Here is a 14,614-nt window from a genome sequence, read left to right as displayed (position 1 = left end):
ATGTGTGTGTATGTTTAGGTTTGTGTACCATACCTCGTATGTCTCTCTGTGTTAGCACTCTCACTTTCAGCGCCCACGGTCCCGACAAGGATGCGGATCCGAGCACGCCATGCTGCGACAGCCTACCCCCCTATGATGGGGTCAGGACGGTCAGTTTGGTTAGAGTGTTGAGATAACTTGGTAGGCACTCAAGGATGTGTGCATCGGTCGGGTTGAGTCGTCCGATGCGCCATATGCGTTCAACGTGTCGATGTTCATGTGTCCTGCAGTTCACATTCTGACGCGCATTTAGCTGCGGTCTTCATCGATCCATGAGCCGAGTGATCCCCTGCCTAGGGTTTAACGTACACACCGAACTAGTTGATGAATGGAACCGAAGTCCATCCATCCATTATACACATACCAACACACAACTCTGGTTCCCTAGTACCACACTGCAGGCGCCCACGGCCCCGACGGATGCGGAGCCGAGCACGCCAAAGTGCGACTGTCGATCACCCCGTTGTGACACGACAATCAGTCAGTGTATAAGGTACCCGGTACTACCAAAGTGTGCATCTTTACTGACCTTCGCCGAGGCAGTGGTATGTGTATCCCTTTGAAAGAGTTGCTTTCGCTCAACTCTACCAAGTGTGCTACACCATCTTGTGGTTGTAGCGTGCGCGTCAGCATGTGATGCCGACGATGCGTTTGGCAACCTCACTCCCGGACTTGTTTGATCGGTAATGATCCTTCCGCAGGTTCACCTACGGAAACCTTGTTACGACTTTTACTTCCTCTAAATCATCAAGTTCGGTCAACTTCGGCCGTGCCAACTGCAGCTCACGAAGGAACCGCGGAAGGTATGCCTCCAGAGACCTCACTAAATAATCCATCGGTAGTAGCGACGGGCGGTGTGTACAAAGGGCAGGGACGTAATCAGCGCTAGCTAATGACTAGCACTTACTAGAAATTCCAGGTTCATGGGGACCGTTGCAGTCCCCAATCCCAACTAAATGAGCATTTGGGTGATTTCCCGTTCCTCTCGGAATGGGGGCGCCTATTGGCGAGAACACGCTGCTGCCCACATTGTAGCACGCGTGCAGCCCAGAACATCTAAGGGCATCACGGACCTGTTATCGCTCACTCTCACCTTGCTAAACACAAGTTGTCCCGCTAAGCAGGGCAAACTAGTGCGACGACCGCCCGCGAAGGCGCCGCCGCCCCGTAACGTCAGGTGCGCCCGGAGGCACACTGCTGACAGCGTTCTAGTTAGCTTGTTTGAGTCGCGTTCGTTATCGGAATTAACCAGACAAATCATTCCACGAACTAAGAACGGCCATGCACCACTACCCTTAAATTTGAGAAAGAGCTCTTAATCTGTCTTACCTCGATAAGTTCGGACCTGGTAAGTTTTCCCGTGTTGAGTCAAATTAAGCCGCAAGCTCCACTTCTTTTTATAAAACGAATAAACCTCTCCATTGCCGGCGGCCTTCCCGACGGAGGCGTAGCCACCGGCTGCAATGGCGTCCCTGACTAAATTTAGTAAGGGCCCGCGCCCCGCCTGTCTAAACGTAAACACAACATTAAAAATGAAGGACTTACATTAACACACCTAACATTTACGAAGCGGGCGTGCCCGCGGTTCGTCGAGTCTCCATTTTTTCCCTATTTCTAACGTATAGTATGTACGCACACACACACGCACACACATAAGTACGCAGACACTTTGACGCTTACGGTGGGACAGAACAGACATCCGCACAAACGTAAACGAAAAAGACGGGCCTAGCTCTCACAGTGCACGCGCACGCTCTCTCTCCTACTGCCGGTCGGGTACGAACATCCGCACAAAGCGGACGACGCAAAATGCCGAACGTACCCGAACCGAGCGCACGCGCGCTCTCTCTCGCCCGACTGTGCTAGAACGAACGACCGCACAAAGCGGAGACGGCAAAATGCCGGTCTCGCCCGGTCGTGTTTTCGCACGCTCGCTGACTGGCCGATCGTTTCGGCCGTAACCGCTCCCACTCAACGCGTAGACGTGTTGGTGGTCGCGATGGCGGCTTCTACGTCGGCCGACATTAAGCCGCGATGGCGATCCTGTCGCTCGTGGCGGCGTTGGCGTTCTCGCGCGCGCCTGTTGGCCCGTCGTCGGGCTAGCTCCTCCTCCGTCGGCGGTGCTCTGCTTCGGCGAGTTCGGCCCGAACGCAATGGCGGCAATGTACCCGCGCGTAATTGGGCGCGGTATTCCCGCTGCCGTTGGTTCCGCCTTAGCCGACGACGAAGTAACACTTCGGCCGATGGCGGAACTCGTTCGGGCCGAACTGGGCGTTGCCTCTCCTGCTGCTGATTGGACGGGTGCTGTTGTTGGTCCATGTCCATCTCCCCGATGGCGGATGTCTGCCGTTGCCGGCGTCTTCGCCGTTGGCCAGCGTTTCTGGCTTCACGGCGGACCTGTTGCCGAACGCGTTCCGCCAGCTCATTGGCGGAAACGATCCCGCCAGCGATGGCCGCGTTTTCGGCAACCTGCTGCTCCAGCCACCTTTGTTGTAGAAAGCTGCAGATCCGCCGTGTTGCCGTGGCCGTTCGCTGCCAAGCCTCCGGGCTCGACAGCAGAAAACGCTCCAGCTCATCGGGGGAAATGACGACGCCGTCCGCGTCCGTCAAGAACTGCACTCTCGTGTCGGCGAACCTCGGACAGTGGAACACCACGTGCTCTGCCGACTCCACGGTGTTGTCAGCGCAGAAGGGGCAGGTCGGGGCAGAGGTGAAACCCATAGCATGTAGGTACTCCCGGAAGAAGCCATGTCCGGAGAGTACCTGGCTAAGAAAGAAATCAACCTCGCCGTGCTTCCTACCTACCCAGCCGGCAATATCCGGCAGCACGCGGTGAGCCCATCGTAGGAACCTGCTCGCGGTCGGATGAGCGGCATCCTGGTCCCACGATGTCTGCCACTGCCTGATGGTCGCCGAGTGCTCCAGCCGCTTGATCACCTCCTTGTCTATCAGCACCCGCCTCTGCAACGCCCGTTGATGCCTGGTATAGCACCGCGCGATCTCGTCCACCTGCAGGTGTAGCGGGACCAGTCCAGCCAGCACTACCGCCGTGTCGTAGCCGACGGTACGGAAGGTCCTGGCGACACCTTTCGCCAAAGGTCGCTGCAGCTGCTCCAGTTTCCGCCTGCACCACTGGAACTTCACCGCCTCCGCCCAGATGGGTGCCGCGTATCGCACAACCGAGTCCGCCACTGCTGCCAGCAGCCGACGTTTAGCCATCCTCGGTCCGGCGTGGTTGGACATCACGCCGGTGGCCAGCTTCACCACACGGAGTGCCTTTGCGGTGGCCTTCTCGACGTGTGGCTTCCACGAGAGGTGGTCGTGAAGCATGACCCCGAGGTAGCGTATCGCCGGCTTCGAGCGGACCTCGACGCCGTTGATCACTACGGGCACCGCTGGATGGCCCCGACGCAGACTGGAGATGAGGACGATCTCCGTCTTTTCCGGGGCCAGCTGCAACCGATGTTGCTCCATCCAGGCGGAAATCGCTGCCACAGCTTCCTCCGCTACACCTGCCGCCTCCTCCGGTGTACACCCCTTGGCGAGTACTGCCAGGTCGTCCGCAAAGCCGATGACGGATGCACCTTCCGGCAGCTGCACTCCGAACACGCCGTCGTACAGGATATTCCACAGGGTGGGGCCCAGAATGGACCCCTGCGGAACACCTGCCGTTACTCGGCGTGTTACCGGACCGGAGCTGGTATCATACGTCAGCTCACGGTCGGAGAAGTACTCCTGCAGGATGCTGCGCAGTCCTGAGGGCACTCCTTTGGTCTGCAGCGCCAGTGCTATGGCCTGCCAGTCTGCGGAATTGAAGGCGTTACGGACGTCCAGAGCAACGACAAGCAGGCAGCGCTTGTCGCGTCTATTCGTTCGCCCGAAACTCATCGCAGATCTGGCAGCCTCCATCACCAGCCCAACCGCCTGAAGTGTCGACCGACCACGCCGAAAGCCGAACTGGTATTCGGAGAGGAGCGGCTCCGTCGGCATCTCGATGTGGTCGTTCAGGCGGTTCAGCAGTACTCGCTCGTACACCTTGCCGGGCGTGTCCAGCAACATCACCGGTCTCACCGATGACGGCTCGCCCGGGGGTTTTCCCGGTTTGGGAAGCAGCACCAGCTTCGCCTTCCTCCATTGCCGCGGGAAGCGGCCAGCATCCATCTGCTCCTGGAGGAGCCTCGCGAACGTCGTCGGATGCGCCCGGATGGCAGCCGAAAGGGCAGCGTTCGGCAGTCCATCCAGACCGGGCGCCTTCCGAGGGTTCAGGCCAGCTGCGATGTCGAGCAACTCCTGCTCCGTCACTGGCCTGATGTCGACGCCGTCCGATTCGATGGGAGGCCAGGCAACAGGGGGGTGGTTCGGGCACAGCGCGTCCACAATGCGCTGCAGAACGGCCGGATCGCGTTCTTGTGCGACGCGGCTCCCTCCGAGCCGTCGCAGGAGCTCCCCCTGCCACCTACCCGTCTCATCATCCTCCAGGTGTTGCAGAAACTCATTGTAACGGTCCCGCTTGCTAGCCCGGATCTCAGCTGTCAGCAGCTGGCGGGCCTCCTGGTGCCGTGCAGAAGCTGTTCTGCGGGCTGCCGTGTCGCTAGTCGGTACCCTGCTGTACCGTTCCCAAGCCAGGCGGCAGTTCTCCCGTAGCCGGCCGATTTCTGGTGTCCACCAGTACGCCGGACGTCCTGTGTGGCCGACTGACGGGGAAACCTCCGCCATGATCTCGCTGCACGCCCGGCTCAGGGTTCGGGTCAGGCCCTCAGGGTCCGTGGCCTCCTCCACGAAGTTGGCTGCCCGCAACGCGATGTCGAACAGCTCCCGGCTAAACTCCTTTGCCCGCCAGCGTCTGCCCGCTGCTCTCACTGCTGGTGCTGCTTCTGCTCCCGTAGAGTTGCGGCTCGTTGCCGCCGGCCTTTCCCCCACCTCGAAGCGGATGTACCGGTGGTCGCTGAATGAGTAAGTTCCCAGCATCCTCCATTGCCTGTCGGGGTCCCCGACGAGGTCCTGCCTGCTGATGGAAGTACTGGCGAAGGCGACGTCCACAATGCTCGGGCGAGCGACGCCGTTCCCGAGGAAGGTGGCTTCCCTCCCCAGGTTCAGGACATCGAGCCCGAGACCCTCCGCCAGCTGTAGCAGTTCCTCGCCCTTCGCGTTGGTCCTGCTGCTGCCCCAGGCGCTATGCCAGGCGTTGAAGTCGCCGGCAAGCAACACTCGGGGGCGTCCTGAGGCGAGCACCTCAATGCGTTGCAGCATCTCAACAAACTGGGGAACCCCGATGCTTGGCGACGCGTAACACGCTATGATCGTGACGCCTGCCACGTCCGCCGCCACGATGCCGGGAAAACTCGAGCTCCAGATCCGCTGAACCGGGTGGGAGTATCCGCTCGCGACAATGGCCACCAGCCTGTCGCGGTCCACCACCCAGTTTGCGTTCCCGTCCGGAACCGAACTCAGCTCGCACACCACCATAACGTCCACCCGCTCCGTCCGCATTGTGTGGAGAGCCAGGTCCTGCGCACTCCGACTCCTGTTGGTGTTAACCTGCAGGACCTGGAGGTGGCTCCCCACAGACATGCTTAGCGGCGGGGGGAAAGGTTAGCTCCCCTGCAGCCGTGCGCTGCAATTCGATGTGGTCCTCCACACCGAATGCAGCTAACCGCACTGCTGCAGCTGGCCGCCCGATGGCCAGGAGCTCCGCATCTGATGCAGCAGTTGCTGCGATCGGGCCCGACGCAGTCCGCTGCCATGTGGCCCCTTTCCAGGCACCGGAAGCAACGGCGCTTTGCCGCCTCCAGCCTGGGGGCCTCCTCCAGCCGACACGAGGAGTAGTCTATAATAAGGCGATCTTTTTGGAGCAGGGCTTCCGCTTCCACTCGCGGTAGCCGCACGCGGGCCCGCTTTGTGGCATCTGCCCGCTCCCAGATGCGAAGCGAGGCCACCGCTGGCTCCTTGGCGAGTGCCGCCTTCAACGCCTCCCTGATCGTCTCCTCCTCCGTGAGGTTGTCGACGTTTTTCAGAACAACCTCCGCCATCTCCGTCAGGACCCTGGCGGATCCCAGCTCTCCCAGCGTGGACTGAATGCGGCTGCACAGCGCCGCCGAGTCCATGTCCCGTGCCAGCTCCATCCGAAGGTTCCCCTTCGGTGTCCGCTTGCCGATACGGATGCAGTGCTGGACATCCTCCAGGGCCGGGCTCGTCCGGATGGGTCGGTACATCTCGGCGAAGGAGACCCCCGGTGCTGGAACCACCAGAATGGCGTCTGGTCGTCGCCTTTTCGTCCGCCGGTTTGCCTGTGCGGGGCGTTGGCTCTTGGTTGCTGGTTGCGGCCGCTGCCGCTGCTGAGGTGCAGCTGAAGGCTGGGCCTTTTGCCGCTTCCCCACAACCTGCCAACCACCTACCAGGGCGTCACGGTAGGATTGCTGCTGCTGCCGCCTGGTTTCCGATGCCGGAAAGTCGTACGGCTGTTGCAGGGGCTGGGACCGCTGCCCGTGCCCGCTCCTCGCCCTCATCTGCTTCTCTTCCTCCTGGATCTCACGGCGCAGCTGCTCCTGCAGTTCCAGCATGCGATGCTGGGCAGGACCCTGCGACTGGCGTGCCTCGGCTCTCTCCCTCTGCTGAGAGCGCCTGAGTGTCCTTTTGGCAAGCTCCACTTCTTGTGGTGCCCTTCCGTCAATTCCTTTAAGTTTCAACTTTGCAACCATACTTCCCCCGGAACCCGATTTTGGTTTCCCGGAAGCTACTGAGAGCACCGAATGTAGTAGCGTCTCCCAATTGCTGATTGGCATCGTTTACGGTTAGAACTAGGGCGGTATCTAATCGCCTTCGATCCTCTAACTTTCGTTCTTGATTAATGAAAGCATCCATGGCAAACGCTTTCGCTTCAGTTGGTCCTACGACGGTCTACGAATTTCACCTCTCGCGCCGTAATACCAATGCCCCCAACTACTTCTGTTAATCATTACCTCTGGGTCTATACAAAACCAACCAAAAGACTCAGACCGAGGTCATGTTCCATTATTCCATGCAAGATTATTCTCGGCCAACGCCAACCCTGGGCGGGTGTGGACGCTTTTGTACTAGCCTGCTTGAAGCACTCTAATTTGTTCAAGGTAAATGGGAGCTGCCCGGGCACCACGCACCGGCTCGGGACGTGCCCGACCGATCACGAGGTTGACGCCCAGGCACACCATTGTGAGTCGCAGCCGCGAGCTCGCGCACGAACGTATCCGGCGTGTGCCGGGCGCCCGCGGCGGTCGCGTGTCTGGACGGGGAATCAACTTCGAACGTTTTAACCGCAACAACTTTAATATACGCTAGTGGAGCTGGAATTACCGCGGCTGCTGGCACCAGACTTGCCCTCCACTTGATCCTTATTGAAGGATTTATGCTCAATTCATTCCAATTATGGACCATCGTTAGAGAGGTCCATATTGTTATTTCTCGTCACTACCTCCCCGTGCCGGGATTGGGTAATTTACGCGCCTGCTGCCTTCCTTGGATGTGGTAGCCATTTCTCAGGCTCCCTCTCCGGAATCGAACCCTGATTCCCCGTTACCCGTCGCAACCATGGTAGTCCTCTACACTACCATCAATAGTTGATAGGGCAGACATTTGCAAGATCTGTCGTCGGTCAAGCGACCATACGATCGGCATCCTTATCCAGACTTCAACTCAAGCCGCCCGGAGGCGATTGGTTTTACTAATAAGTGCACCAGTTCCACCGCCCGCAAGCGGACAGCGGTCCCGGCATGTTGCATGTATTAGCTCTGGCTTTTCCACAGTTATCCAAGTAACTGATGGGTGGATGATCTTGTGAATTATGGCTGTTGTACTGAGCCTTATGCGGTTTCACATTCATTTATGTTTGTACTTAGACATGCATGGCTTAACCTTTGAGACAAGCGTATATTACTGGTAGGATCAACCAGAATTCGTCTTCGTCAATTGCTTGTTCGATATTTTTTGTCTACCAGGGCACCAGTCCCCGCAGACTCTCTTTCTACGTTCATCAGGTGACACAATCTTTGTTGTGACCACTCTCATTGACCTGCGGCAGTACACCGACTCCACAGCGCCAATAACCACACGAGCAAAGGTTGTTCAGGAGGATGTCAGATTATCGATGTACATCGTACACCAACATTTGACGTACCGAGGCATTACACCCCGCACGCCCCCAACAGGACCAATCAAGGCTCGCATACGACCTGCGACTTACTGCGGCTCCCTGAAGGTCCCCGTAGGACGACCATCACCAGTTAAGGTGTAGTTGACTTGTCAGGGCACGGTAGTCCCCACAAGTCCCCGATTATTCGTGGATATCGTCCTACGATTGTTTCTGACTCCTTTTGCTCCCCGCAGGTCCCCGTAGGACGACCATCACCAGTTAAGGTGTAGTTGACTTGTCAGGGCACGGTAGTCCCCACAAGTCCCCGATTATTCGTGGATATCGTCCTACGAGTTTTTGTGACCCTTGGGTTCCCGGCAGGTCCCCGTAGGACAACCATCACCAGTTAAGGTGTAGTTGACTTGTCAGGGCACGGTGGTCCCCACAAGTCCCCGATTATTCGGAGATATTGTCCTACGAGTTTTAGTGACCCTTTTGTTCCCCGCAGGTCCCCGTAGGACGACCATCACCAGTTAAGGTGTAGTTGACTTGTCAGGGCACGGTAGTCCCCACAAGTCCCCGATTATTCGTGGATATCGTCCTACGAGTTTTTGTGACCCTTGGGTTCCCGAACTTTGCTACGATGGTTCTGCCTCCAGAGGAGACTTATGAACACTTCGTATCATTTCTTACACCGAACCATGGGATCGCGAGATTGCTCCCGGATCCCTAATCACCTTACATTTTCGTTTCGTTTCCGTACACTACGATGAGCTAATTCAATTTGTTTGTTCGTCTGGCGAACGTTTTATTGCGGAATTACCGCGGTACTTCCAGCCGGGTATGGCTGCCGTACGACCTACAGGATAGATCATCGAACCACTTTTCGTGCATATTGTCCGTCGAGGGTATCACCTCGATACCCCCAACAGACCTTTGGACACTTCCTCACTACTCCTTGGAGCAGCAATCAGGGAACCATATAGTAGGAACAGCCGAATATGGAACTCTTTTCGTACTTTGGACACCTCCTATAACTTGTATGGCGACTTCGGGGACCTTCATTTCGTTCTCAGTTGGTACCCCTATTTCGGTCTTTGGACACCTCGTCTTACCCGTATAACTCACTTTAGGTCCACTTATTTGCCTGATATCTCATCGTGAACCCGTTTTTCGTACACCGTACACACCTAGGAACACCACATATGCGTTTCCCTTTCGATCGTGAAGTTTTCAAATTTTTCGATTTTTGGTCCTAGAAATTCATGAACGGTGGGAGACCAAAATTTTTCATAAAAAAAAAATTTTCACCGTTTGACCATAAAAACCTTCTTTTCGTACATACCCCATCATTTCTTCACGTTTTAGGCCATTTCTGAAATTTTCGCTTCGATAGTGTGTCCCCTATAATACAAAATGAACATTTTGCATCTCCCACAAGTGGCCATTTTTTTCCGCCACTGAAGAACACGACCTCGGGAACTCGGACCTAGGACGTGGCCATGTAAGTCATAGGCCACCCCAACTTTTGCAAAATACTGTTTCTTTTCACTTTTCATGATCTAAGGCGCGTTCCGACGGCGTTTTGAACAAATTTATGAGAAAAAAAATTTTGACCCTCGGACCAAAATTTTTTCGTTCGGGGCCCCATGGCCTATGGCCAGTATGGGAACTCGGGATGCCGATATGACAAAATTTGTCAAAAAATCACTAAAAAGTCGCTATGGCCCATTATTTAGAGCTTGTTGAGACCTTTCTAAAACACCTTGGTTGACCCCTGTCCGATAAGTAGTTTTCGAGATATTCGAGAAAATGTGATTTTTTGGGACTTAGAAAATTTTTGACCCGTACCCTAAGAAAAAGTGATTTTTTCATAGGACAATTTTTTCTTCGCAAATACTGTTTGGTTTCACTTTTCATTATTAGAAACGCGTTCCGAAGCCATTTTCATCAAAATCTCGTGAAAAAAAAATTTCACCCCCGGACCAAAAGTTGGCCGTTCGGTGCCCTATGGCCTATGGCCAGTATGGGAACCAAGGATGCCGATATGCGAAAAAGTGTCAAAAAATCACTTGAAAGTCGCTATGGCTCATTAAATAGAGCTTGTAAAGACCTTTCTAAAACACCTTGGTTGACCCCTGTCCGATACGTAGTTTTCGAGATATTCGAGAATAAGTGATTTTTTGGGACTTAGAAAATTTTTGACCCGTACCCTAAGAAAAAGTGATTTTTTCATAGGACAATTTTTTCTTCGCAAATACTGTTTGGTTTCACTTTTCATTATTAGAAACGCGTTCCGAAGCCATTTTCATCAAAATCTCGTGAAAAAAAAATTTCACCCCCGGACCAAAAGTTGGCCGTTCGGTGCCCTATGGCCTATGGCCAGTATGGGAACCAAGGATGCCGATATGCGAAAAAGTGTCAAAAAATCACTTGAAAGTCGCTATGGCTCATTAAATAGAGCTTGTAAAGACCTTTCTAAAACACCTTGGTTGACCCCTGTCCGATACGTAGTTTTCGAGATATTCGAGAATAAGTGATTTTTTGGGACTTAGAAAATTTTTGACCCGTACCCTAAGAAAAAGTGATTTTTTCATAGGACAATTTTTTCTTCGCAAATACTGTTTGGTTTCACTTTTCATTATTAGAAACGCGTTCCGAAGCCATTTTCATCAAAATCTCGTGAAAAAAAATTTCACCCCCGGACCAGAAGTTGGCCGTTCGGTGCCCTATGACCTATGGCCAGTATGGGAACCAAGGATGCCGATATGCGAAAAAGTGTCAAAAAATCACTTGAAAGTCGCTATGGCTCATTAAATAGAGCTTGTAAAGACCTTTCTAAAACACCTTGGTTGACCCCTGTCCGATACGTAGTTTTCGAGATATTCGAGAATAAGTGATTTTTTGGGACTTAGAAAATTTTCGACCATGACATATATGAAAAGTGAATTTTTCATAGGACCAAAAAGTTTGTCCAAATAGGGTTTTGGTTCACTTTTTATGGTCAGATAAGTGATCCGATGCTATTTTCATGATCATTAGAGGGATTTCACGCTGTGACCAAAAATTTTCATACTTCATACTTGTCCCGGTGCCGTATATGGGAGGACCGGGGGAACATGTCTTCGTAAGTCGTGATGTTCAGTGACGGATTTCTGGGACTTAGAAAAAAAATGTGCTCTCAGGCACATTATATGTTTCATACACACATGATTTTCATTCTTCATACTTGTCCCCGTGCCGTACATGGGAGGACCGGGGGAACATGTCTTCGTAAGTCGTGATGTTCAGTGACGGATTTCTGGGACTTAGAAACAAATGTGCTCTCAGGCACATTATATGTTTCATACACACATGATTTTCATTCTTCATACTTGTCCCCGTGCCGTACATGGGAGGACCGGGGGAACATGTCTTCGTAAGTCGTGATGTTCAGTGACGGATTTCTGGGACTTAGAAACAAATGTACTCTCAGGCACATTATATGTTTCATACACACATGATTTTCATTCTTCATACTTGTCCCCGTGCCGTATATGGGAGGACCGGGGGAACATGTCTTCGTAAGTCGTGATGTTCAGTGACGGATTTCTGGGACTTAGAAAAAAAATGTGCTCTCAGGCACATTAAATGTTCCATACACACATGATTTTCATTCTTCATACTTGTCCCCGTGCCGTATATGGGAGGACCGGGGGAAGATGTGTTTGTAAGTCGTGATGTTCAGTGACGGATTTCTGGGACTTAGAAAAATAAATGTACCCTTAGGCACATTATTTGTATCAATAATTGTATCCCCAGCCTTTCATGGGGAACTTTTCCGTATTCCCGGACTTGTACATTTTTCGGGTTCCACCTCCCGATAATGTATCTCTACTGTGCATTACGTACCTTATAACGCACGGCACCCATTGGGTGACTCCACTTAACCATCTTTCGATAATGCCCGTGTTGCAGATATAATCCCAACACCTACCAGGCTTTATATGTACATCGAACGTTACATACGATGCACCCCGTATTCCCGGACTTGTACATTTTGCGGGTTCCACCTCCCGACAATGTATCTCTACTGTGCATTACGTACCTTATAACGCACGGCACCCATTGGGTGACTCCACTTAACCATCTTTCGATAATGCCCGTGTTGCAGATATAATCCCAACACCTACCAGGCTTTATATGTACATCGAACGTTACATACGATGCACCCCGTATTCCCGGACTTGTACATTTTTCGGGTTCCACCTCCCGACAATGTATCTCTACTGTGCATTACGTACCTGATAACGCACGGCACCCATTGGGTGACTCCACTTAACCATCTTTCGATAATGCCCGTGTTGCAGATATAATCCCAACACCTACCAGGCTTTATATGTACATCGAACGTTACATACGATGCACCCCGTATTCCCGGACTTGTACATTTTTCGGGTTCCACCTCCCGACAATGTATCTCTACTGTGCATTACGTACCTGATAACGCACGGCACCCATTGGGTGACTCCACTTAACCATCTTTCGATAATGCCCGTGTTGCAGATATAATCCCAACACCTACCAGGCTTTATATGTACATCGAACGTTACATACGATGCACCCCGTATTCCCGGACTTGTACATTTTTCGGGTTCCACCTCCCGACAATGTATCTCTACTGTGCATTACGTACCTGATAACGCACGGCACCCATTGGGTGACTCCACTTAACCATCTTTCGATAATGCCCGTGTTGCAGATATAATCCCAACACCTACCAGGCTTTATATGTACATCGAACGTTACATACGATGCACCCCGTATTCCCGGACTTGTACATTTTTCGGGTTCCACCTCCCGACAATGTATCTCTACTGTGCATTACGTACCTGATAACGCACGGCACCCATTGGGTGACTCCACTTAACCATCTTTCGATAATGCCCGTGTTGCAGATATAATCCCAACACCTACCAGGCTTTATATGTACATCGAACGTTACATACGATGCACCCCGTATTCCCGGACTTGTACATTTTTCGGGTTCCACCTCCCGACAATGTATCTCTACTGTGCATTACGTACCTTATAACGCACGGCACCCATTGGGTGACTCCACTTAACCATCTTTCGATAATGCCCGTGTTGCAGATATAATCCCAACACCTACCAGGCTTTATATGTACATCGAACGTTACATACGATGCACCCCGTATTCCCGGACTTGTACATTTTCTTGTACATACTACCGGGCCAGGACGTGCCTTGCGTCCACCATAACACCACCAGGCGTAGGTCGCCTGAGAGGATCGATGCGAACGCATCTCTACAACTTGAAACTCCTAGCCTGAAGTCCCGTCGTTTGCGGGCGGTCGGTGGGCATCGAAACTAGTCAAGTCCACGGTCGGCGAGGTCGGCGGCCACCGGCGTTCCCTATGGTCAGGTACTAACACGTGCAGTGCGACCCCGCGCGATGCGGCCCAGTCTATGAAGCGGGGATGAGGCGCCAGGCTGCAGAGGCAGTTCCAGCGGATCTCGGAGGGTTGTTAGGCCCGCTAGCTTCCGATTGCCCATTAGGTTTTGAAGCGCTATCAGCTCGGATTGGTTACGACCTTAGAGGCGTTCAGGCATAATCCAGCGGACGTAGCGTCATACCAAAGTCCGGTCGAACTAGTATTGAGCCAGTGGTCCGTACCTGTGGTTCCTCTCGTACTGCACAGGAGTTCCGTTACGATAGCACGTATTAGCACACACCAGTAGGGTAAAACTAACCTGTCTCACGACGGTCTAAACCCAGCTCACGTTCCCTTGAAAGGGTGAACAATCCTACGCTTGGGGAATTTTGCTTCACAATGATAGGAAGAGCCGACATCGAAGGATCAAAAAGTCACGTCGCTATGAACGCTTGGCGACCACAAGCCAGTTATCCCTGTAGTGGCGATCGAGCAGCCGAACAGTGCAGACGCATCCACGCTGTGCTCCGCGAGGAAAAAGTGAAGTGGTGAAAACTCGGGAAATTCGGTAGTTAGGACAGTGGATTTTTGTGTCCGGCCCCCGATTGCCATCCTGAACCCCCCCTCCGAATTTTTCCGGAAAATTCGGAAAACTGGGGGAGTTTTTCGGGGAACGGTTTTCCGGGAATAACTCGCGTATTAGTGGACCGATTTGTTTAAGTGACGTATCAAAAGAAGCGCGCTATTGAGACGCACCAAACAGTGAAGACAGAACTAACGATTTCATGGAGTACGCCATTTTGTGGACGTTTAAAGTGCAAAACTTTGAGTGATTATAACTCTCAAACTATAAGTGCTGGCAGAGAGCTGCCATATAGTGGTTTGTGCGTTTTCCGGAGGCGAACAAGCTGTGAAAATTCCAGGCGGATCCGTGGAAAACTCGCGGAGTTATAGGCGGGGGAAATTTCCACCCAAAAAAGCACGCGGTTTTCGGTGTCGCGAAAATGGCGGCGTGTGTGTGAAATTTTGGCGTCGG

General features: G+C 53.1%; 1 non-coding gene across 1 annotated transcript; it reads right to left on the bottom strand.

The window, feature by feature from the left end:
• Positions 1 to 182: 182 nt before the first annotated feature.
• On the bottom strand, positions 183 to 340 carry LOC118515960. Its single transcript, XR_004907551.1, has one exon. It is a non-coding gene; the product is annotated as a 5.8S ribosomal RNA (ribosomal RNA).
• Positions 341 to 14,614: the final 14,274 nt, after the last annotated feature.

The sequence above is a fragment of the Anopheles stephensi genome, unplaced genomic scaffold (assembly GCF_013141755.1).
Source record: "Anopheles stephensi strain Indian unplaced genomic scaffold, UCI_ANSTEP_V1.0 ucontig21, whole genome shotgun sequence".
Lineage (NCBI taxonomy): Eukaryota > Metazoa > Arthropoda > Insecta > Diptera > Culicidae > Anopheles > Anopheles stephensi.
Note: the sequence above shows the minus strand (reverse complement) of the source record. Positions and strands in the feature narration are given on the sequence as shown.